This window comes from Pan troglodytes, chromosome 8 (assembly GCF_028858775.2).
Source record: "Pan troglodytes isolate AG18354 chromosome 8, NHGRI_mPanTro3-v2.0_pri, whole genome shotgun sequence".
In the NCBI taxonomy this organism is placed as follows: Eukaryota; Metazoa; Chordata; class Mammalia; order Primates; family Hominidae; genus Pan; species Pan troglodytes.
The window spans coordinates 27,449,882-27,475,241 of record NC_072406.2 but is presented as its reverse complement, the minus strand read 5'-3'; the positions used below and the strand labels follow the sequence as shown (position 1 = coordinate 27,475,241).

Genomic DNA, 25,360 nt, shown 5'->3' with positions numbered 1-25,360 from the left:
TCTCTACAACACATTTTTAAAAATTAGCTGGGAGTGGTGGTGCATGCCTGTAGTCCCAGCTACCCTGGAGGCTGAAGCAGGAGGATCACTTGAGCCCAGGAGTTCAAGGCTGCAGTGAGCTGTGATCACGCCAGTGCACTCCAGTCTGGGCGACAGAGTGAGAGCCTGTCGCTAAAAAATACATATACATATACATAAAAAAGAATTATACAGAATTACACAAAAATTGTTTAATTACAGTTAAGAGCTGGGAAGGGAAAGCACTGCTTGGTGAATTAAGGTATCTCAGAAAGAATGATGTCAGTGCCAGTGAAGGTAGGGGTTGGGTTTCTGATGGTGGAAATGTCAGGGTGGGTGGGTGCGGCGGGCCATGGAGCTGCATGGGGATTTGCCCAGTGCCCATCAGTTCAGAGCCTGCTGGTAGGGGCTTAGCTGAACAGATGAGGTGGACTGTTCAGTTCTGTCTGGAATTTGGCTGTGGGGTTCGGACACTTTGTCGCTTGGGATTGAAGGTGGATCGGGAAACCGTATGGTTCTGTCCCAGTGTCCTTGCTGAAGGTAACCCTCATGGCCAGTAGCCCTGGGAAGCCGGTTGTGGTAGGACGTGGTGTCCTGAGCTGGCCTGGATTCCAGGAGTGAGGACTTGTATCATGCAAAGGGCACCCAACTACAGCTGTGCCCACCAGAGATTTTGTTGCAAATGAAAAGATAAGAGGAATTTGTGGGGAAAGAGTGAGAAGACTTATTTAAGAACATTATTCGGACTCAGATGAGCTGTAGGAAGGAAAACGGGGAGAGAGATGCAGAAAAAGGAGGTAATGTTGCTTTGACACCAGGTGAACTCTTGACTTTGGGACTGACTTTTTGTTTTTAAGCGAAAATAAGTCTTTCAGCTTTAAAAATATTTAAAGAGTAAAATTGAGTTCTGAGATTCATGAGATGTATGTGATGGAAAAGAGTTTTTTTTTTTTTTTTGTAGATCAAGGAATAGCAGTGATCCCACAGCAGGGTACATGCTGGCACTGAGAAAGAAGAAGGGCTTCCCCACAAGGAGGGAGTTGTGTTGAGTGTGTATGTTCTATGGAAATAGAAATCATTATTCAGCTGCAGATTCTACATTCTTTTATATTCCCTGATCAAAGATGTTTTACCAAAGGTGTGAGTTAAGCATATCTTTTTTTAAAAAACTGTAGAGATGGGGTCTCACTATGTTGCCCCGGCTGATCTGGAACTCCTGGGCTCAAGTGATCCTCCTGCCTCGGCCTCCCAAAGTGCTGGGATTATAGATGTGAGCCCCCAGGCCTAGCCTACCAAGGATGTGAGTTAAGCACATGTTAATAGTCCTAAAACAGGCCCTGTGGTCTGTAGTGGTGTTGGGGGCGTGTGTAAGTCACATGGGTTGGTGACAGTAATGTTTCCTCCACAAAGCAAAGTCTTGGGGCTTCTGCTGTGGCAGAGAGACTGGGGTGTAAGAAGAGCACCCCCTTAGAGGCTGTGAGAGGGCAGGGGACCCTCTGGGCTGCTCAGCAGGCCTCTTCCTGGTGGGGCTGCTTAAGTCCTTAGCAGTCGGGAGACTTAGAAGTCTTGAAGTGGGGGGACACTGAGCCCCAGCAACCCTCAGGTTATGTATGTGTTGTCAAGTCTCCCGTAGAAACAAGGTAGAAAAAATGCAGGTTGCAGACTGGCTCTTCTGACCATGGCAGGTTTAGGTGCATGAGGTTAGAGGGTTTTGCCTTCTCATTCTCTCTCTCCTTTCTGTTGTCAGTGCTGACTTGAATTATGCTGGAACATCTCCAGGTGACAGCCCTGCCTGGCCACAGCCTAGGCCAGAGGAGTGGAGTTGCTGAACGGAGCAAGGTGCTGTAGGGGAAAGGTGCGGAGCTGTGAGCCCGGCCTGTCAGGGTGAGGATCCAGGCCCCAGCTCTTTGACCTCCAGCAAGTCCTGTAACCCCTTGAGCTCTAGTATTCTCATCTGTGAGGCCGCCTGGGTTATATGCACCTCCCATGCATGTTGGGGACATGTGGTCCCTGAGATTTGGCAAATGAGGGGTGTTTATGCTGTTATGCCAGTGCCCACAGCCTTTCAAAAAATGTTCTTTGCAAAATGTTACTGTGATAAGAGCACTTAACATGAGATCTACCCTCTTAACAGATATTTAAGCGCATGGTGTTTTATTGTTGTCTACAGGTGCAGTGTTGTAGGGCAGCTCTCTAGAGCTTATTCCTCTTGCTGAACTGAAACCTTGTGCCCATTGATTGGTAACTCCCCATTTTCCCCCACTGCAGTCCCTGACAACCACCATTCCACTCTTCAAGTCTATGAATTTAGCTACTTAGATGCTTCATCTAAGAGGAGTCACATGGTATTTGTCCTTCTGTGCCTGGCTTCTTTCACTTGGTCCTCCAGGTTCATGCATGCTGGTGCTTGTGGCGGAACTGCTTCTTTTCTAAGGCTGCCTGGTATTCCGCTGTATGTATATTACCACATGTCTTTACCCATTCATCTGCCCTTGATGGTTAAGCTGGTTCCACAAAACTCCTGAAGAAAACATAGGGGAAGACGTTCAGGACACTGGTCTTGGCAGTAATTACGCGGCTGCCACACTAAAAGCACAGTCAACAAACCCAAAACTAAACCAGATTGCATCGAACTAAAAAGCTTCCGCACAGCAAAGGAAACAGTCAATGGAGTGAAAAGGCAACCTGTGGAATGGGGAAAAATGTTGGCAAACTACATATCCAATAAGGGGTTAATATCTGAGAAGTTTAAGGGATTTCCACAAATCAACAGTAAAAAAATGAAGAACCCAACTCAAAAATGGGCTAAGGACTTAAACAGACATTTCAACTCGGAGGTTTTTTTTATTATTTTATTTTTTTGAGATGGAGTCTCACTCTGTCGCCCAGGCTGGAGTGCAGTGGTGCCATCTCGGCTCACTGCAACCTCCACCTCCTGGGTTCAAGCGATTCTCCTGCCTCAGCCTCCTGAGTAGCTGGGATTACAGGCATGTGCCACCACGCCTGTATTTTTAGTAGAAATGGGGTTTCACCATATTGGCCAGGCTGGTCTTGAACTCCTGACCTCAAATGATCTGCCTGCCAGTCCTCTCCCAAAGTGCTGGGATTACAGGTGTGAGCCACCGTGCCTGGCCTCAACTCAGAGTGTTAGTAATGCAGCCGGCAGTGATGTCAAGATGCGGACACAGGGACACTTGGGAGGGAGGATGGGAGCTTTGTCTCTTGTCCCCACCTGCTCCTTAGTATCTCTTCATGCCTTCAGGAGAGTTTTAAAGATAACTGGGTTTTCATATTAGAAATAGCCTGTTTTATTCCATTCTTGGACAAGAGTTTTGGCATTGTTCCGAAAGTGTCATAGTAAAGTGTATAGGAAAGAGGGCTGTCATACTGTGGTATAAGCTTTTCTGTGCCATTATTAATATATGAGACAGAGCATACTTTGTGAAAGTTAAAACTCACGCTTTATCCAAGTTTTAAGGTATCTGGTGAATGCTAATGAGTTTACAAAAATTGTACAGTCTCATGAAATCCTGCAGTATAAATAATCACCGGTGGTTTGTGAGTGTTTAATGTAGATGTATCAAAATTCCCATGTCCTGGAGGAAGTTGAGAATGCCATTTGTGCATACGCGTATGTAGAGGAGTCTTCATAATATTCTTTCCCGTGTAACTTGATTCTATTTGAAACATGTAAAACTGGTCAGGGTTCTTTTTCATTTTTTCTTTTTTTAGTGGATGTGCAGGGTAAAGTAGTGTATGGAAAGAGAGAGGCCTAGACTTGAAAGATTTTCAGACTCTTAAGCCTAAGCTTGCCATGAATGAGTATATGACTTTTGAGCATGTCATTATTTCTGTTTCCCAGCGTCGTCTTCTGTAAAATGGAAATAGTCACACTCACCTACTTCTTAGAGTTGTCTTAGGGTGAGATAGAAGCCTGCATTCTTTATGCCTGCTTGTCCTTCTAGGTAATGCTCTGGAATTGGAACAGCATGTGGGCTACCCCTTAGGATAGGTGACTCTTAGAAGGTGAGAGGAGGCAGGGCGTGGGGTGTGCAAGAGAATCAGCTACATCTTTCAGGTTCCTGCTGCGGTGGGTGAATTCTGTTATTCTGTGCCCATGGAATGGGAGGTGTCATAGAAGTCATAGACATCAGACGTAGAGTTTGACCTGAGTGAGTCAGTTGCCCTCTTGGGGCTCGCATATTCTTACCTGTGAAATGCAGTAATAATACTGGTAATATTATTATTATTATCATCAATGAACGTTTTTTAATCATCTTATATGTGGCCAGGCATGGTGTCAAGTTCTTTATGACATTTCTTCATTCATTCAGCAACTGTTTAATGAATGCTGCCATATGCCAGTCATCGTTCCAGGCTCTGGGGATCAGTGGGATCACGGGCTAGCATGGTGGCTGGGACAGACAGACTCCCTGCCTGCATGGAGTTTATATGCTAGTGCATGACAGAAGGTAAATAGATACATGGATGAGGTGATTCCCATGGTCAGTGCTATAAAGAAAACTAAGTCAGTTCAGGGGGCTGGAGTCTGGTGGGAGAGCAAGTTGTGTTTTTATTAGGATGAGGCTCCTCCGAGGAGGAGAATTTGAGATCTGAGTGAGGCAAGGGGATGAGCCTCGCAGAAACAAGTGCAAATATCAGCCCAATGGCTGGCAGGAGCTTGCTATGGAAGGAATGGCCAGAGGGCCTGTGTGGGAGGAGCCAGCGGCCAGGGCAGGAAGAGAGCTGTGCAGTGGGGTCCAAGGAGGTCTGGCAGGCCACGGTGAGGACGTGGCTCATGAGGAAGCCACAGGAGAGTTCTGAGCAGGGCATGCAGGAGATGGACCTTGTAGTTTGTAAGTGTGTCCCTGTGGTTGTGGAGGGCCGCGGGGACTGCAGAGGGCCAGGAATAGAAGCAGGGAGACCAGCCGGGGCGCCGCTGGTGAGATGGATTGGAGTTGATACAAGAGAGAAAGGCATTGTGGGTGACACATGCTCTTTTGGCCTCAGCCTTTGGGTGAAAGATGGTGCCATTGATTGATATGGGGAGACTGGTGGAGGATGAGCTTTATAATGTTCACATCAGCCTCTGGACTTAGTGTTGTTTTATTCCCATTTTACAGATGTGGAGACCAAGGGGGAGAGAAGTAAAAAGTTTGCCCTAGGACCTGGCCAACAAGGTGAAACCTGTCTCTACTAAAATTACAAAAATTAGCCAGGCATGGTGGCGCACGCCTGTGGTCCCAGCTACTTGGGAGGCTGATGCAGGAGAATCACTCGAACTCAGGAGGCGGAAGTTGCAGTGAGCTGAGCTTGAACCACTGTACTCTAGCCTGGGTGATAGAGCAAGACTCCCTCTCAAAAAAAAATAAAAATAAAAATAAAAAAAGAAAAAAGGTTGCCCTAGGAAGAAGCTGAGCCAGAATTAGGATCCAAGTCTGATCTGTGCCCAAGCCTTGCGTTTTCAATCATTTTTGCTGGACTCTGTACATATCTGCATTTACTCTCATTGCGAGATTGATATGAAAGTACCTGCAGAAACGCTTGGGAGATGCATCTGTTTTGTTTTTAGCATAGCTTTATTGTGGTATAATTTATATTCCATACAATTCACCCATTATAAGTACACAGTTCTGTAATTTTTAGTAACTTTATAAGGGTGGGCAGCCTCTCCCCAGTCCAGTTTTTAGACTTTGCAGTCAGTTCCCCCTCCCACCCCCAGTCTTAGTTAATCAGTGATCTTTTCTCTTGTCTGTAGCGTTTTGCCTTTGTACAGGTAGAATCACAGTGTGGCCTCTCTCTTGTGTCTGGTTTTGTTCATGTAGCTTAGTGTTTCTGAAGTCCATCCATTGTTGCCTAAGACATCTGCTTTTAAGGAACCTTCTTAGAGTTTGTCATCTATCATAAGACGTACCCTGTGCTGATGAGAAAAACGTCCACTGAGATGTGCCTTAAGATGAGAATAAAAATAACAGTGGCCAGCATTTCCTGAGCATTTGTTATATGCCAGGCACAGTTACGGCCATTATTTTCTGTGATTTCTAGAAATCAGTTTTAGAGGCACCAACCAATGCAGTTCCATGAGAGGTGCCATGATCAGTGTTTTTCAACAAGGGAGGTTAAAAGCTTGCTCGGGGTTTTAAGAGCTGGGATCAGACTTGGGCTTTCTTCTCATGGAGCTGTGTCTTTACTGCTTCTTCACACGCCCTTCACCCTGTGTTTGAGGCTTGTGTCTTCGTAGCCTCACAAAGAGATTGGGATTCCAGTTGGAGAATGCATTTGCCAGTTTTTTTTGTTTTTTTGTTTTTTTGGCAGGGTCTTGCTCTGTCATGGAGGCTGGAGTGCCGCAGTGCCACCATAGCTCACTGCAGCCTTGAACTCCTGGGCTCAAGGGATCTTCCCACCTCAGCTTCCTGAGTAGCTAGGACTGCAGAGCGCTTCACCACTCTAATTTTTAAATTTTATATTTTGTAGAGATGAAGTCTTGCTCTGTTGCCCGGTTGGTCTTGAACTCCTGGCCTCAAGCAATCCTTTTGCGTTGGCCTCCCAAAGTACGGGTGTGAGCCACCACCGTGCCTAGCTGAAAATTGTAGTTTTAAGGGGAATATTTGTACTGAATTTTTATTTTGGCGTTACCATATGGAGATGATAGTGTCTTAAAGTGATCCATTTGTGAAGTATTCTTAGGCATAGTGTCAGAATGGCACCAAATTAAAAACACATAATTATGTCATCAGGCAGAGCCTGTGTGTTTGAGTTGTTTTAAATGTTGTGTTTACCAGAAATGCCATTTTTGTACAGAGTGCCCCAAGGCTGTTACCCTATTAATGAATGGAATTTAATTAGGCATCATGCATTTTTCAAGATGTTTATCTAATTGTGTTATGTGTAATACATTTTACTCTCGAACAGTTCTATATCTAAACGGTATTTTTCCTGCCGCATATAGTCTGTATTGGAAGATTTCATAGTTTTGTATTGCAGAGGAGTTCTTTGTATATCCCAAGAATTCTGAAATTTTGGAAAAGATTTTAAACACCTTACACACTCAAGTAGCTTGGTAAGAGCTGGTTACATAATTTTAGCCATGATAAGCAATAAATTTTTTTTTTTTTTTTTTTTTTTTGAGACAGATTCTCACTCTTGTCCCCTGGCTGGAGTACGGTGGTGTGATCTCAGCTCACTGCAACCCCCACTTCACAGGTTCAAGCGATTCTCCTGCCTCAGCCTCCTGAGTAGCTGGGATTACAGGTGCCCGCCACTGTGCCTGGCTAATTTTTGTTTATTTGTTAATTTTTATTTTTATTAGACATGGGGTTTCACCATATTGGCCAGGCTGGTCTCGAATTCCTGACCTCAAGTGATCCGCCCACCTCGGCCTCCCAAAGTGCCACTGCGCCCGGCCAGCAGTAAACTTTCTGGAATAAGAATTAGTGTTACACTGGGTTCTACCCCTGGTTTCCGGTAGAACAGTTTTTACTGGTGTCACATCTTCCTAAATTTTCTCAAATGGAATTACGGTGTCGTTAAACTTATTTTTCACGTTTAGTATGTTTTTCTCTTTTAAGGATTTTTAATTATAATTTTAGTTTACTAGTTCAAAGTAGCAAACAAAAAAGCTTTTTGTGTTAGAATACCTAGTTTTAAGAATAAAAATTAAGAATTAATAATATTACATTTTAATTTAAAAAGACTTCGTTCAAATCTTTGTTGATCTCTTTATATGTTTAGGACCCCAGGGAAGTCTGCCATTTTTTAAAAGAAGATTAACCCGCAGAATGGTGGGCCTTTGAAATGAGTGAAAGAGGTCAACCATTGTTCCATATTTGTTGGGCAATTCCAGGCAGTGCAGTGGCCAGTTAGAAATCCTCACGACTTGAGCTGGAAGCCTGGGGGAAAGTAGGATTTGGGGGCAGAGGTAGGTACTGGAATGGTGCAGTGAAGAAGCTGTTATCTTCCGTTGCCAAGGGACTCTGTTCAGCTTTAATCTGTGTCCTGGCTGGACGGTGCATGTCAGCTGCCCAGGCTACCAGTGTGCAGGGCGCAGGAGTTAGAAGCAGGCCCCAACCTGTTTCTTTTTCCATTCCAGAATCGCTTCTGACTAGCACATGCCTTGAAGAGAGGAGATATTATCTTGCAAAACTGATCCAAGTAAAACTGAAATTGCAGGGAGTAAAAATTGGGCTGTACATGTAATGCATGCACTTTATGCAAGTTATGCCTCAATTATATATTTTTAAAAAGATACACGAAAAACAAAGCCAAACCACAAAACCCCTGGGTAGAAATGCAGGATTAGACACTGTTAAGGATGCAAAATCTAAGCCACCTCTTAGGTGTTGTCTCTTTTTCTCCCCTTTCACTTCAGAGGTGCCTTGTTTTGATTCACGTGATAAATTGACTCTGGACAGACCTGTGATTTTATGCTTTTTTATATGAATGGCTTTCCCATGAAGCCTCAGAGTTGCTACGAACCTGCTGGCAAAAATTTCCAGCAAAGGAACCTGTACATTTCCTCACTAATAGCCCCAGCAACTGCCTCTTCCTTTGCCAAAGCTGAATCATCTTACCTGAGGCTTTCTTGTTCCTGAGCTGGGTGTGGCCCAGCCATTCATAGCCTAGTTTCTGTGCTGGGCCCTGACCTTTCAACTCGGGGATGGCTGGGCATGCAGTTTGGGAAATCAGATGGCAAGGGATGGGGGAAGCCCAGGGATCTGCTGAACTTCCCACCTCCCCAGCATTGATTTCATCCCTTATTCACTTAGAAATGGCTTTTCTTAAGGACCAGGATTTGAACAAAGTCTGTTCAATGCATTTGATGGTTACGCCTTTTAAAGCTGTATACATATAGAACAGTTCTTTTACCCCCACCCCTTCCCCCCATGCTGTTGACTTGTTGAAGGAATCAGGTCACTTGTTTGGTAGAATGTTCCACATTCTGGATTTGGGTGCTGGGTTTCTTTTAAACTCATCCCACTAGTCCCTGTATTTCTATAAACTGGAAGTTATCATGAAAGCTTGGTCAGATTCATGTGCAGTGTTTTTGGCAGGATTAATTTGTTGGTATCATCTGGCTTAACGTTGCCTCAGTTTAGGAAAAGGTCTGACTGTCTCACGTGTAGTGATTCTAAAACTGAGCGTTGGGGTCCTGTGGTGGGTGGCAGCTTGACCCTTTCATTTCCTCATCGATCTTTCTCCCAATGCCGTTAGCATTCATCGATGACTGTTGTTTGAATTAATTATTTCATTAGAGATTGTTGATTCTTCTCTCTTAATGAGATGGCAGTGAGCGTGAGATGAGATTTAAACTGACCAGGGTATCGGGGAAAACTGACAACATTGATACAGCTTAGGGGCATCTACAGAATTAACAGAAAAAAGCAAAGATTGGCTTGGCTCTTGCAGTTACTGTGAGCGCCTCCTGTTATTAAAGCTAATTACCGTTTGCACGGTCTTCTGTGGATGTTACCCTGTCAGGTTAATTTTGTTATTTAAGTCTTGAGTGGCAGCAATATTAAATTCTGTGCATATGTGCTAACTCTCTTTTTTACGTAACTTGGGTGCCTGTTCACCTAAGTTAGGAGAGAATGACCTAGGTTTAGGAGGTAGAATTCCCCGTGATGGTGCAGACCATGATAGAGAGTATCTTTTTCAATTGTCATTTAAAATTTTCTGACTTGAAAGGAGACGTTCATGCTCAGTCTTTTCTTATAAAAGATCAGTCATTGATGAGTTTAAGATAACTAGAGGAGAATGATACATCTGAAATAGTTTTGTGTTTTCTTCTGCAAACATACAGAAGAAATGGATCTTTTTTTTTTTTTTTTTTTTTTTGAGATGGAGTTTTGCTCTTGTTGCCCAGGCTGGAGTGCAATGGAACGATATCGGCTCACTGCAACCGCCTCCTGGGTTCACGTGATTCTCCTGCCTCAGCCTCTCAAGTAGCTGGGACTACAGGCGTGTGCTACCACACCCGTCTAATTTTGTGGGTTTTTTTAGTAGAGACAGGGTTTCTCCATGTTGGTCAGGCTGGTCTCGAATTTCTGACCTTGGGTGATCCGCCCGCCTCACCCTCCCAAAGTGCTGGGATTACAGTTATGAGCCACTACGCCCGGCTGAGAAATGGATCTCTTAATGGCATCTCTCAACTTCATTGTTAAGAGTGTTTGGAGAGGGTAGATGCTTGCATTGTTTCTGTTAGGAAGAAATTGAGAGTTCCTTTGAAAGAAGCATGATCGTAGCGAATGAATTTAATTTATATATGCTCCATCAGCACCAGGCTGCACGGTGACATACTACATCTGCAGTTTGATTTTGGGACAACTTCCATACTTGAAGGCTACCAGAATGGAAATATATTGATTCTAACTATCATGGGCAAGCCTGTCTTTTGCCACAATGTGTTGTTTGAAACCCAGTTGTTAAAAGGATCATTATAAAGTAGGTTCTAGGATTTCCATAGTTACAGTCTCATTCTGAGTAGTCGTGCTGTTGACCAAACACTTGATTTCATATAAATCATGGCTGTGACCAATAAGTCCTAAAAGAAAGATGTGAAAACTAGAAACGTGAAAGAGTTTGAAATCATAAATGATGCTTCTGTTGTCAGAGAGGTCTTGAGCTTGGAGAAGCCATAGAAATGAAGAGGTCATCTAATCAAGATTCTTCATTTTTGGTGAATAAACCAACGCTTAGATGTGTTAAATCGCTTGCCCAAGACCACACAGCTAATGATTTGTAGAGTTGGAACCAAAACTCATCCTGGAATAAGGACCATTAGTACGTAAGTGTTTCTTTTGAACATGTTTAATGCTGTTTACATGCATCATTTTTGGATCCTCATGACAACCCTGTGATTTAGGACTGTAATTGGTTTTATTTTCTGAGGAGGATGTTGAGGCATAGAGACATTGAATATCTTGCCCAGGATCACCCAGGACTGAGATATATTCACTGCAAAGAATGCGCTCTTCTTTTTTTTAATTTTAAAAATTTTTAAATTTTGCTTTATGTTCTGGGCTACATGTGCAGTACATGCAGGATTGTTACATAGGTATACATGTGCCACGGTGGTTTGGCGCACCCATCAATCTGTCATCTAGGTTTTAAGCCCCGCATACGTTTGGTATTTGTCCTAATGCTTTCCCTCCCCTTGCCACTCATCCCCCAAGAATGTACTCTTATTCACCCTATGGTGTACTGCCTTCTGATTCATTCATTCATTCATTTCTTCCTTATTATTATTACTGTTTAAAATTCATTATTTCGTGTTAAAGGAATGCCTTATTCCTAACAGCCCGGAAACATTGCCTTTCAAGGACTTTCCATATACTCTTAAAATCTATATTTTTAAAAACCTACTAGCTCTAATTATTGCAGATATAGTCAGTGGAAATCACTAGCTATAATAAATGTTATTTGAATAATTGGTAATTGTGCCTGGCTTACTAGTATTTGAAAAAGCTTTCAGATTATAGATGGTTCAGGACTCTTACAAGATGTCTAGGTAAGTTTGAACTGATAGTTTCTTTCTTTTGATAAATGTCCTGTGCCAACCCACAGCTTTAAAAATAATTCCTTTGACCATTCTTTTAAAAAGTCACCACTTACTCTTTTTTTTCTTTTTTTTTTTTTTTTTGAGACAGTCTCGGTGTGTCACCTAGGCTGTAGTGCAGTGATGTTATCTCGGCTCACTGCAACCTCCTGGGCTCAAGTGATTCTCCTGCCTCAGCCTCCCAAGTAGCTGAGACCACCGGCATGCACCACCACACCCGGCTAATTTTTGTATTTTTAGTAAGGATGGGGTTTCACCACGTTGACCAGGCTGGTCTCGAATTCCTGACCTCAAGTGATCTGCCTGCTTTGGCCTCCCAAAGTGCTGGGATTGCAGGCGTGAGTCACTGCACCCAGCCTCACCACTTATTCTTTAAATTCTTGGAAACATCATGGAGGAATCGACTTGGGATGGGTTTGGAGCCCTCATTCTCTCTCTTCTTCCTCCTTTTCACTCCCCTTCAATAACATCCTGGGCAGCCCTGAAGCTGAGATTTCATAAAGATCAGATGTGTTTTTGGGAGACAGCGTGTGTGGGGTGATGGGTGGGGAGGAGTGGAGGTGAGAAGTCACCCTGTGGCATGGGAGAGGATGTTTGGTGTTGATTTTCTGAGTGTCAGCCTCCTGTTTCTCAGGACGGTTGGTTGACTGTCTTTTTCTCTATTTGCGCTGCCCACAAAGAGCCAGATGTGGGTGCCTCCGGGGGTGTATGGGACCCACTTACCTGTGTGAAGCTAGCTTACAGAGAGGGGAGAATGGGTAGACCCTGGTAGCGTCCAGGGAGACTTTCACGTGGGCGTGGTTTGTACTCTGACCCGCTGGTGACTTTAAACAATTTGTCATCAAATACCACAGTTGGCTTTGCAGCTATCTGGTATTTGTGCCTGGAGTAGGTTTGTTTGTTTTGTTTTAAATGCTTCTAAATTACAATTCTTTGTGAGCTTCCTGTTTCATACTTAGAGCTGAAATATGTGGTGACTGACTCTACCAGGACTGCTTTTTTCCCCTTTTCTGCATTTGTGCTGGAAACAGAACAGCTTGCATGCACAGCCTGGAGCATGTTGCCTGCATGTGCTTCTTGGTGGACATGAGCACATGGCTGACTAATTTCAAAAACCGCCTATTTATATCCTCTTCAGAATCACTGTCAGACATTAGGCACTCTCTCTACTAACGTCACGTCGATTAATATGGATTTTAAAATGGAGGTAAATTACTTTTTACTCATGGGTGAGTCATTAGATAGTCTTTTTTAAATATATATCCCACCATTTCTCTCAAGTGTGTCACACTGGTAATTGTCCCATGCTGGAGTTTTCAGCAATTATCATAGGATTGAATGCAGCAGGAAGCGGTGGAGAACACCTAACCCTCTGATTTTATAGATGAAATGACAGCCCAGGGTTGCTGAATTACTGAGAGCTCAAAGCTCCTTGGTGCAAATCTAGGACTAGAGCTCTCTCCTCCCGTAGCTTCGAATTGAGCACAGTGTCCTTTACTGTCACCCACCTTGCCTCACCCTACCTACCCCACATGCTGGCACTTGGCACCACAAAAGAATAAAAACAAGGACAGGAAACAAAACTTCCTAGTTACTAGGGTTATGGTGACGATTTTATAGCAGAAAAGAAAATAATGTTTAAGATATGTAATCCTAAAGAAACTGTCTTTTTTTGGATGTTTGTGTAAGACAAATTCTTATTCATACTAATGGAAAGTCTTAAAAACATTAAACATGAAAAATAGTTGTTCATACCATGAACATAAGCCTAGGCATTTATTTAAATGTGTGAGAACTATCTTTGTCGACTGTGTCTGTTGTCCACATTTTGACTTCTAGGGCTAAGCAACTTCCCGTGATTGGATAAATATGGGAGTTCTTTCTAAATAAATATATGAGAATATGTTTCTGTGCATAAATACCTGAGAATAAATACATGAGTACCTGCATTGTGTCTTACACTGCCATTATCCTCAGGCTTTTTTCAGATGTATGTTGTCATTTATTAGTTCCGACACTGGCGCATTAGAAGGACGATGAACTTTTTGCTAGGTAGACCTAGGCGGCATGTCGTAAGTGCTTTTATCTTGGTGAGTTCAAGTTTTCTCATCTCTGCAGTGTGACTATTATCAGGCAGGAAAAGCACCTGGCACAGTGCCTGTACACAGGTGTGAACAGAGGTTAGTGCCTGCTCCCCCAAGTTGGTGTTGTGATGTGATGTCATACATGATTGTTTACTCTCACCTGATGGGCGAGACTATTCCATTCTCATAGGACTCAATGAGAGAGAGTTTGTCCCAGGATTGGGGTGAATGTTTCACCTATATCATCCTCTTGGGCCTTCTCCACCTGAAATGTAGCCTAGTTTGATAAGCAGTGGTAGAATACAGAGACAGGTTAGGAACCTGGTGGGGGTAGAGGGTCCATACTGGAGCTCTGGGATCTAATTGGAGAGTGGAGGAGTGACCCTGGGCTCAAAGGTATGGCTGTCTTCATCCATTTGGGCTGCTGTAACAAATACCACAGACAGGGTGGCTTAAATAGCATTTATTTCTCACAGTTCTGGAGGTTGGGAACTCCAAGATCAAAGATGCTGGCAGATTTGGTGTCTGGTGAGGGCTCCCTTCGTGTTTTGCAGAAGGCCACCTTTTTGCTGTATCCCCACATGGTGGAGAGGGAGATCATCTGCCTGGTGTCTCTTTTTCTAAGGGCACTAATCCCATTCATGAGGGCTCCACTTCTATGACTTAATTACTTCCCCTAAGCCCCACTTCCAAATATCATCACATTGGGATTAGGGCTTAAATAATATGAATTTATGGTGGAGGAGGAAAAAATATTCAGTCCATAGCCATGGCCAAGGTGAGCAGAGGCTTCAAGTCTATGGGCAGGCAGGATTCTCATCTCATATTTTTTTTTCTTTTATTTTTAAATCTACCACAGAGACGTTCTTTGCTACAGGTAGGATTCTTAAAAGCAAAGCAGTGTTCTGAAGAGAAGGTGGGTTTTCAGTGGCCTGGGATGGAGGAGGATAAGGAGGATGTGAGTTGTAGAAGTGAGAGTGAGGCTGAAGGTCAGGAATTGAACTAGCACATGAGGAATTCGGGTCAGGAGGTCACCAGTAACCAGGAGTTGACAGTGATGCGGACTCAGTGCCCTTGCCCAGGAATTTGGCGCTTGCTGGGTTCCTGTTTATGCAGGAGCTGATTGCTGGCTGGGGGCACCCCTGCACGCCCAAGCAAGAGGGATCCAGGGTCAGCAGTTAGTGGCAGGAGAACTCCCTGAGGGTGCCTTGTATGCAGGGAGAGTGCATTTCCTGTTTGGTTTGGGACGAGCCTGGTCCAGGTGTAATTAGTAACAGAGGCTTCCTCCACACTCAGCAATGACTGCTGTGGTCGACAGTTAATATGGTCACCCTACTCATGAGTACTTGGTTGCAGAGAAGTATTTGTTATGTGTATGAGTGAAGATCCTGACCAAAGATTTGACCACACAAGGTTCTGTGGTGAGTCCATGGTTTACCTGTCTCATGGGATGAGCTTGGCTGCCTCTCTTTGTGTACTTGTTATTTGAATTCCAAAGAACGTTCTGCGCCACACTTTTCAGAGCTCTTTTCTCCCAGTGTGTGTTTTAGATGGCCGTCTGTTTTGTCATTGATAAGCTAATTCTGTAAACCTCAGGGCAGCTGCACACGCAGCATCTGTAATTGCACCTCTGTAATTGGCTGGAGTGCTCGAGAGACTGTACTTGCTTTTCCTGGTGCCCCCCAGGGTCCGTGGCTTCACCTAAAGGCTTGGTGGGAGGGACTAGTGAGAGAGGGAAGAGGAAGAGAGGAGGGAGAGGATGCTTGGTCTTCTACTCATCGGCCTGATTGACAGGGGCTGGGAAAGTCTGATTCTTAGTTGACTGCCGGGAAGATGGGGCTTGCGAGAGTGGAGGGGGCTGAGGTGGGGTCCAGGTGTTACTAGTGGAGGGTGTCCAGGTTCTTGGCATTTTGAACAAAGAATTGGACAAAACGCACAAACAAAGCAAGGAAAGAATGAAGCAACAAAAGCAGAAATTTATTGAAAACAAAAGTACACTCTACAGGGTGGGAGCGGGCTGGGCATAGGGGCTCAAGAGCCCGGTTAAAGAATTTTCTGGGGTTTAAATACCCTCTAGAGGTGTCCCTTTGGTTACTTGGTGTACACCTTGTGTAAATGAACTAATGGCTCACTATTGGTCTGATTGGTTATTTGAATCAGCAAGAGGGGAGCAATCAGAGGCTGAAGCGAAGTTACAAAGTTACACCCTGTGCCAACATCTGATTGGTTGCGGGAAGCAACCAATTACAGGCTGAAGTGAAGTTACAAAGTTATACTCCTATGCAAATGAAGACTTGGCCTGTGACCAGTCTGATTGGTTGGGAGAGGGGACCAAGCAGAGGTCCTTTCAGTTTCACCTGCCATGCAGAAAAGGTGGGGGTTGCAAGGGGAGTGGCCTCCGGTCCTTTTGTTACGTAGGTGTGGAAAGTTGGGGTTATCCTTTTGATTTAGTTCTAGGAAGTCAGTGTGAATCGGCCTTAGGTTCCCTGCCTCCAGCCCCTAGTCTCCTGCCTCACAGGGTCCGTATCATGGAGCTGTTGATAATTGTAGGGAGAGCACTGCACGTGTATTCCTGATTTTCTTTTGGTGTGGTTTCTCCATCCCTTTTGGGAGGAGTTGATGCACTTCCTCGAATTTCTGCACCAACTGTTTTATTTGGATCACAGCATCTTACAGGCTGTTGTCATGTTTTGAGACTTTTTTGTTTATGGTGAAATGGAGCGAAAGACTCTGAGTGCCGAGGGCCATGGGGTGCGAAAGCATAATTCTCATCGGCAGTTGGACCTGGGAGGTCCTTTTCCACCTTTGGGTTTTCCCCTGGTCACTTGGTTATACACTGCATTTTTCCATATCTGGTTGGCAACTCTGAGGACAGGGACCCTTGGCATCCTCATCTTTGTGTCTCTTTAGGGTCCTATAGGGCTTAAGTGCTTCTTCCTGAGTCATTGCTGCTACTCAGCTGAGACACCAACGAGCTACCCAGATCAGACCCAGAGTGTTGCTGCTTATTTAGGTGGCAGCCTCAGGCCTGGGCATCAGGAGGGCCTGTCTTGCTTGGTCCCTCCGTCAGTCTTTCTTTCGGACCCAGTATGTCTCAGCATCTGGATCTGCCGGAGTAGCTAGGAACTCCTACTGAAAGGCAGCGTTTATTTCTGTGTTGGTGTCATTTTAGTCTCACACTTCCTGAACTCAAAACCCTCTTTCCTAAGACTTGCCATGAAACACTCCTATGAACAATGGTGACCACGAGTCCCTTTCGGGGAGAGTGTCATTTTGTACTTTGTATTGTGTCCCAGGCCCTGGATCCTGAGGGGTGGCCTTGGGTCTAGGAGAGCGCTCAACAGTGTTCGCCTATAGAAGATTCTTCCGGTGAATGGACGAACTTGTGGCCTTGTGCGGTGGTTTCTTTTCCTTTTTCCCTGTAGTTTCCTTCCACTGTCAACTTTTCCCCCTCCTTCATGGCAGCAGATGTAGGCAAGGACGTGCCCTAACTAATGTTAGGCCCAGCCTCTTCTTCTTCCTCCGTCCCCACCCACCTTACCTTTAGGACTGGGGTGGGGTGACGTGTCTGGCCACAACTTCCGCGACCGCTTTTTAAAAAAATTAAAAATGGAGAGCCACGCCACATGCTTGTGACTTCCACAGGTGAAAGAATACTCAGCTCTAGAAGGGCGGAGGTGAGTGGGTGGTGACTTCCCGCTAAGGTGAGCTTGGGTCCTGTTTTCAGAGTTCTGTGGTCTGTGCTGCGGTCCTGCGCTTCATGTCATCTGTCACTAAGGTGCAGCAGCAGCTACTTTCCCTGCAGTATCTTCATCTCCGACTCTGCCCCGCCAGGGCCCTGACTCTCAAATAAGACACAGGCTGTCCTGTTAGCCAAGCAGAAGGGATATGTCCTCTTCTCTCTCCCTGGGTAACTTCTGCCAGATGAAGAATTTTTCTCCTTCTGGTTTCTTTAGATGGAGAAATAGTAATAGTATGATTTATCAGGCTCTGGAATGAGACTGCCGGGCCCACCTTCCAGGTCTGCCGTTTACCAGCTTTGGCTTTCTTTCTTTCTTTCTTTTTTTTTTTTGAGACAGAGTCTCACTGTTTTGCCCAGGCTGGAGTGCAGTGGCGTGATCTCCGCTTGCTGCAGCCTCCACCCTGCTGGGTTCAAGCAATTCTCCTGCCTTAGCCTCCCAAGTAGCTGGGATTATAGGGGCACGCCACTATGCCCGGCTAATTTTTGTATTTTTAGTAGAGATGGGGTTTTACCATGTTGGCCAGCCCGATCTCGAACTCCTGACCTCAGGTGGTTCACGTGCCTTGGCCTCCCAAAGTGCTGGGATTATAGGCGTAAGCCACCATGCCCGGCGAGTTTCGTCTTTCTTATCAATAAAATAATAGTGCCTCCTTCATAGAGTTATACAGTAATAAAGTTGGTGTAAGAGTAGTGTGCCTCCATGGAATAAGTACTCAGTACAACGTTAAAACATGTGGGTAGGCCGGGCGTGGTGGCTCACGCCTGTAATCCCAGCTCTTTGGGAGGCCGAGGGGGGCAGATCACAAGGTCAGGAGATCGAGACCATCCTGGTTAACATGTGAAACCCTGTCTCTACTAAAAATACAAAAAATTAGCCGGGTGTGGTGACAGGTGCCTGTTAGTCCCAGCTACTCGGGAGGCTGAGGCAGGAGAATTGCTTGAACCCAGGAGGCGGAGGTTGCAGTGAGCCAAGATTGTGCCACTGCACTCCAGCCTGGGCAACAGAGTGAGAATCTGTCTCAAAAAAAAAAAAAAGAAAAAACAAAAACAAACGTGGGTATGTTGCAATAACTTACACTTCGATGCTCTGGTACTGTTTTTAGAAAGACCATTATTTATCTCCTAGAGGTGTGGTCACAGTTTATTATCTAATCAGGATTAGAGTGAATTGTTTGAAAACTAAGTGTATATTTACGGGGATAGCAAAGAAGGATATTTGAAACTGAAGTATCCTAGCAACCTTGGATCCCTTTGGTAACCCATGGCAAACAGGCTGCTGCTGCTATTCTCTATGGTTGAAGACAGGGTTTTATTCTTATGTGCCATAACTGGGAGTGTTAACTTTTGTCACAAAGAATGTGTCAACAATATGCCAAAGTTGAAACTGTCAACTTGGGCAAGCATCCTATACAATTTTAAACAATACCAAATTCTGTACAGCTGTCTCCTTATGATAAATGGGCATTGATTTTATTTATATTTATTTTATTTTTTTGAGACGTGGTCTTGCTCTGTTGCCCAGGCTGGAGTACAGTGATGTGATGTGGCCACAGCTCACTGCAGCCCTGGACTCCTGGACTCAAGTGATCCTCCCACCCCAGCCTCCCGAGTAGCTGGGACCGTGGGTGTGCACCACCACGCTCACTTGAGTTTTACTATGTTTTTGTAGAAACGGGGTCTTGCTATGGTGCCCAGGCTCTCCAACTCTTGACCTCAAACAGTCATCCTGCCTTGACCTTCCAAAGAGCTGGGAGTACAAGTATGAGCCACCGCGCCTGGCTGGGCATTGATTTTAAAACTGCTCCTGGTGTGGACACCTGCCGGTGATGGCAGCCAGAATTAGATGTCTGCTGGGAACATCCTGATGGCTGGGTGAGGCTGTGGCAGGGATGGCTCTGAACGAACATCTTTCAGGCCAGTTAATTTTTCCACTGCATTTGGTGGCCTGGAACACTGACACTTGAATCAACTGCTTCTTGAGTTGTGGAATGCATCTGAGGCTGAGCCTGACCCGGGTTCCAGCCGCTTCCCTCGTGGCACCCTGCCGCAGCCACATTGGCCTCTTTGCTGTTTTCCCTAAGCAACGATTCACGTGCTTGCCCAGGGCCTCTGTGTTTTTCCAGATCCCTTTCAGGAAAGCTTGCGCCAAATGTGCTGCAGAGGCCTCCGGGCCACCCTTTATAAATGCGACATCTGACGCGCAACGCTCTCTTACTCAGCTCTTGTTATTTTTCTTCCGAGCACTGCACCAGACCGATTGCAGATATGTGCGTGCTCATTTGCAAATTGCCTGTCCTCCTCCTCCCCTGGCCCGGCCGCTAGAACCTACATTTCATAGACTTTGGCTTTTGTATCTGCTGTTTCCAGCAGCAGAGACTTGCTTTATAGTTCTTGCTCTGATTTGCTGTAACTTCAGGTGCATTCAGCCAGGTGAGATTGCTTATTGAACTTACCAAAGCAACAGAGTAAGAGTTCTGGAGGTTTTAATCACTGTGCTCTCAATAAGCCAACAGAAGAAAATGATCTCTGGGAAGAACGTTCTGCAGAATACATTACGTTCCATCTTGGTATGAAGTTAGGATCCTGGGAGGCCAAGTGTGAGGATCCTGCTAGCATTTTCTTTCAGTGAATTAAAATGATTTAAAGAGCAGTGAATTAAAGGCTAGGCATAATCCTATGTCTTTGGCCTTTAACAGTTTTTTTTTAATAAAACACAGCTATGTGTTCAGTATGCTTTTATTTGGCACGAATGAATAAAGGCTTTTGTCCATGCTGTAGTGTGTTGTTCCTTGTGTAACATTCCATGTGGAAAACTTCTTTTAGACAATCATGCCATGGTATTTTTTTCTTTTCCTTGAGAAGATGGATACTTATTTTTTTTTCTAAGAATGTATAGTATGTACCTTTTTATTTTTGGTCCTGGCCCCCAGGAAACTCAAAACCACACTTAATACAGAGATCTGGAAATTATATTAGCCCTTGTGTATAACACTTGCTGTTTCTTTTGTAGGGTGGCCTTGACTTACTTACTTTTTTTTTTTGGCACGGAGTCTTGCTCTGTCGCCCAGGCTGGAGTGCAGTGGCGTGATCTCGGCTCACTGCAAGCTCCGCCTCCTGGGTTCACGCCATTCTCCTGTCTCAGCCTCCCAAGTAGCTGGGACTACAGGCACCTACCACCATGCCCAGCTAATGTTTTTGGATTTTTAGTAGAGACAGGGTTTCACCGTATTAGCCAGGATGGTCTTGATCTCCTGACCTCATGATCCACCCACCTGGGCCTCCCAAAGTGCTGGGATTACAGGCTTGAGCCACCGCACCCGGCCTGGCTTTCTAATGTTATTTTATTTACCTAGTTGAATGTATGACTTTTTTTTTTTTTTTTGAAATGAAGTCTTGCTGTAACACTTATGCTGGAGTGTAATGGCATGATCTCAGCTCACTGCAACTTCTGCTTCCTGGGTTCAAGCAATTCTTCTGCCTCAGCCTCCCAAGTAGCTGGGACTGCAGGTGCCTGCCATTATGCTTGGCTAATTTTTGTATTTTTAGTAGAGATGGGGTTTCACCGTATTGGCCAGGCTGGTCTCGAACTCCTGACCTCAAGTGATCTGTCCTCAGCCTCCCAAATGCTGGGATTACAGGCATGAGACATGTATGACTTTTAACACACTCCAAATCTTTTTTGGAAGGAACTAGTGAATGACAGAACAGTTTTATCCTCCTCTTATCTCCTAATATGGGGTATTGAGTAACAAACTTGGTTTTGAAATTCTGTTGCCCTTGTGTGCTTTTACTTGGGTAATGCAACTAACAGAAATTTCTGGATTTGCTTAAGTAGAATTTCCATTTCTTTGCTTGATAAAGCCCAGGGTTGCAATTTTAGGGCAGTTGCCAGCCGGGTAGAGAGGTAGGAACGGTTTTGAGATGATCCTCTCACTGGTTTCCTCTGTTTATTCTAATTGTGAGATTTTGGTTACTTTGCAATAGAGGCTTTAGATATGCACTGCTTTACAGCAACCAGGTAACTGGCTTCTGAAGATTGAAATACGGTTTCTTCAGCATTGCTGTTTCCAAAAGAGTTTAGTTTGTTTTCATTCATCGACTTAGTGCCTTCCTCTGTTCAAGGAATTCTACTCATTGGTATGGGTGTTTCCAAATGATGCTTAGCTGGCTGACCCTTCTTTGGAGAAGCTTACATTTTAAGAAATTAATTTTCACAATTGGTATGTCAAATTGGTAATTATTTCAGAAGCAAATTAAGATAACATCTTAGAAAATCAATGTATGGACTTGAGCCGAGTGCTTCATACAACGAATGGGTTTTTTCTAGGTGTTTGTCACCGGGGATTTTCCTGAGAGGCTTGTATATATTAATAGAAAAGGAGTGTAGCTTTTTTTTCTCTTTGTTATAATTTAGGTAAAGTCTTACAATGTGTGAACAAGGCTGTCATTTTTAGCTGGCGTTTGAACGAAAACATGCTATACTTTTTTGAGACCCTGATTGAGTAATCAGCACTTGGGGTAGTGATAAACCACAGGTGAGCTAACTTGCAGCATTCTTTAGATTAAAATTTGATTGTCATTGTTTGTTCCCAACAATGATTTGCCAGGAATGATATGCATACTTCTCTTCTGCCCCATTCTTCCTTGTTCTAATCTCTTCTTAAATAGTTCTGTTTTTCTTTTGCTGAACAGGAATTCCCAAGTAAATAATTCTTTCTTGTGACCGAGGGTGCAGTTGGTGAGGTCTTCTTGCCTTCTGAATGGCCAGTAGCTGCTTCCGGACTCCGGAAAATGTATCGCAAATGAAGACTGCTATCACTCACTCTATAAACAGGACCAGAAAGTGAGCAATTTGGCAAGGTCCCCTCTCTCGGCAAGTCCGATGGATTTCTTTTTTTCCCCAGTGAAGGCTTGTCATATTTATAAGCCAGTAGTGTTACTTCAGAATCTCCGAAGGAAATGTGTCTCCGTGATAGGGAAGCAACTTGTTTATTCTAGACTTTTCTTCACTATATTTCTAACGTTGAGGAAATTACTCAAAGAGGTTTGGCAGAGTGAAGACAGATGAGTGAGACTGGATTGAGTTTATGGAATGTATTAATTCAACTGATGTTTGTTCAACTCCAAATGAAGGATCCAGCATCCAGGGCACAGATAAGTGCAGGATATTCGCCCTCAGGGAACTTCCTGTCATTAGGGAGGCTGGCACCTGCTTGCAGTTAACAGAAGTGTTAGCATAGTTGCTCATTCTGCTTGGAAGCGGAGTTCATTACCATTTCATTTAATGAACTTTTCCAAATGGAAAGAAAGCTTTGTACCCGCACGCCCTGGCTCTGGATGTAGAGGTTGAGAGCCCTGTGAAGCTCTTATTTAAACGTGAAAATGGGTGTCAGCTTTAGGACTAAGTTCCATTGGGAAGAACTGGGGGAAGGGAGCCATTTTTAGGTGGCATTAGCCATACCACCTTTAATAAAAAACTTCGTGTAACTCAATGTATTTCCTGGCTGGCTGCAGTTACAGAAATATTAACTGTCCTAAAATGTTTATTTTAAAGAGAAACGACTTCAATATTGGAGAATGCACAGAAAACTAGATTATAAGTAAATACTTTTGTTCACATTGGGGGTTAAAAACATTGGGCCTGCTTCATCATGGTTATTAATGTGGACCTGTGTTGTTACGTTATAAGCAGAGGTTTACAGATCTGAGTTTCAAGGCTTGGCACTTGGAAATGAGCTGAGATTAGCGTTACAGAACAAGGCCTCTCCTGCCATCTTGGGAGCTGAAATCCCAGGATCTCAACCTGAAAATCAGGGGCTAACACTCTGATATTGATCTGTATACCTTCGGAAATACAGTTTTTAAAAAGAAACAGTTTTTAAAACTAGAACTTTTTTTTTTATTTCTTCGTACTATGCAAGTTTATATGCGTAGCTATAAAAGGCAAACGTAAGCTCGCCTTTTTAAAGATTCACATGAAGCTGTTTTCTTTCTGTGAACGGAAGAGTTTGACAGAGAAACACCTTGGTAAGCACACATCGAGAATACGTTATTAGAACATGATTCTTTCTCCATTGGGCCCCATGAGGCCAAGCAGAAAAATCCAGCGATAGAATGCAAATATGAGCATGCTTTCTTTAAGATGTATCATAAACTGTTTTCTGTCGGGGAATGGAAGGATTTGACAGAGAAACACCTTTGTAAGTACACATTGAGAATACGCAATTAGAATATTGTCTCAGTTGGGCCCTGTGAGGCAAGGAGGCATATCCAACCATAAAAGGCATGCATGTTTTCTGTAAGATTTCATCATAAGCAGTGTTCTGTCAGTGAATGGAAGCATTTGAATAGAGAAACTTCTTTGTAAGCATACATTGACAATATGAAGAAACAATTATTGATCAAAAAAGCCATGCATTATTATGTATTTTTTCCATTCTGCTTGTAATCAGTGTTGCTGTTTTTTCATCGTGTTTAATAGAGGCAACACATTACTGATCCCAAATACTCTGGGAAGATTTAATCTAAAATACCCCTTCTCTATTCAGGGATCTGATCATTTCTGTTCTTAACTAGGTTTTCATTGGTATTCTCAACTTTTCTAATAAAACAGTTTTTGAGACTTGCAATCTTCTTTCATTTTGTAGTAAGTAGCCTTATTCCTGTTTTATAGATAGAAAAAAATAAAGTACAAAGATGTGTTTGCACTGTTAGAATTCTAATGCCACAGAATACTACTGTAAATGTTTGGTTCCAATTGTGCCAGTTTTACTAATATCACATAGTACAGAAAGCCATAATTTTATGAGAGTTTTCCCACTGTTCACTGCTTTCTAACTCAGTGGCTTTTTGTTGTTGTTGTTGTTGTTGTTGTTGTTGAGATGTAGTCTTGCACTGTTGCCTAGGCTGGAGTGCAATTGCGCGATCTTCACTCACTGCAGCCTCCGCCTCCCGGGTTCAAATGATTTGCCTACCTCAGACTTCTGAATAGCTGGGATGACAGGTGCCCACCACCACGCCCAGCTAATTTTTGAATTTTTAGTAGAGACGGGGTTTCACCATGTTTGCCAGGCTGGTCTCGAATTCCTGACCTCGTGATCCACCCGCCTCGGCCTCCCAAAGTGCTGGGATTGCAGGCGTGAGCCACTGCGTGTGGCCAACTCAGTGGCTTTTTAAAAAATCATGGTGAAATATACATAACAAGGTAAACCATTTAACCACACTGTTGTGCAACCATCTCCACCATCCATCTCCAGAACTTTTTCATCATCCCAAACCAAAACTCAGTACCCATAATACAATTCCTCCCCATTCCCTTCTCCCAGCCCCTGGGAAGCAGCATTCTACTTTCTGTGAGTTTGACTCTTCTAGGGAGCTCATATAAATGGAATCGTACAGTACTTGTCTTTTTGTGACTGGCTTATTTCGCTTAGTGTGATGTCTTCAAGACTTGTCTATGTGGTAGCATGTATGACAATTTCCTTCCTTTTTAAGGCTGAAAAATGCCTAATATCTGTGTTGTATGGATAGACCACATGGCTTATTCTTTCATCCCTTGCTGGATCTGACTCAGTGTTTTTATACTGAGGGTCACAGCCCGCATTTTAAAACATAAAGTGGATTAGGAAATGTGTGCCCATATGAGGTATTTATATTGTTTTGTGAGCCCGTGCACACATGTGTCTGTCTGCATTGTGATGTAAAATGTTTTTCTGGTTGTCAGTTGCTGTTAGAAAAGTTTGGAAGCTGTACCCTAAAGATCTTTTAGATGTTAGGTTTCCCTGGCCCCTGTGCCTGCGTGAGCTCCTTTGTGACGTGTGTGGTATTCCCTTGGTGTCCAGGCCATCACACAGTGCTTTTTCTTGACTGTGTTTGTATTGCTCTCCATTGAAAAGCTTCTTGGCCGGGCGCAGTGGCTCATACCTGTAATCCCAGCACTCTCAGAGGTTGAGGCGGGCAGAA

General features: G+C 44.1%; 1 protein-coding gene across 4 annotated transcripts in view; it reads left to right on the top strand.

Moving 5' to 3' along the window:
• Window positions 1-25,360, top strand: part of FAM107B (family with sequence similarity 107 member B) — a 259,956-nt gene that overhangs the window by 177,367 nt on the left and 57,229 nt on the right. Inside the window, exon 1 of one of the 4 annotated variants that reach the window (XM_054660768.2) lies at window positions 9,888-10,801. The exons of the other annotated variants lie outside the window; for them this stretch is intronic. The gene's annotated coding sequence lies outside the window, so the exon portion shown is untranslated. Of the gene's footprint in view, window positions 1-9,887; window positions 10,802-25,360 lie in introns of those variants that run through there. 4 annotated transcript variants of the gene reach the window in all.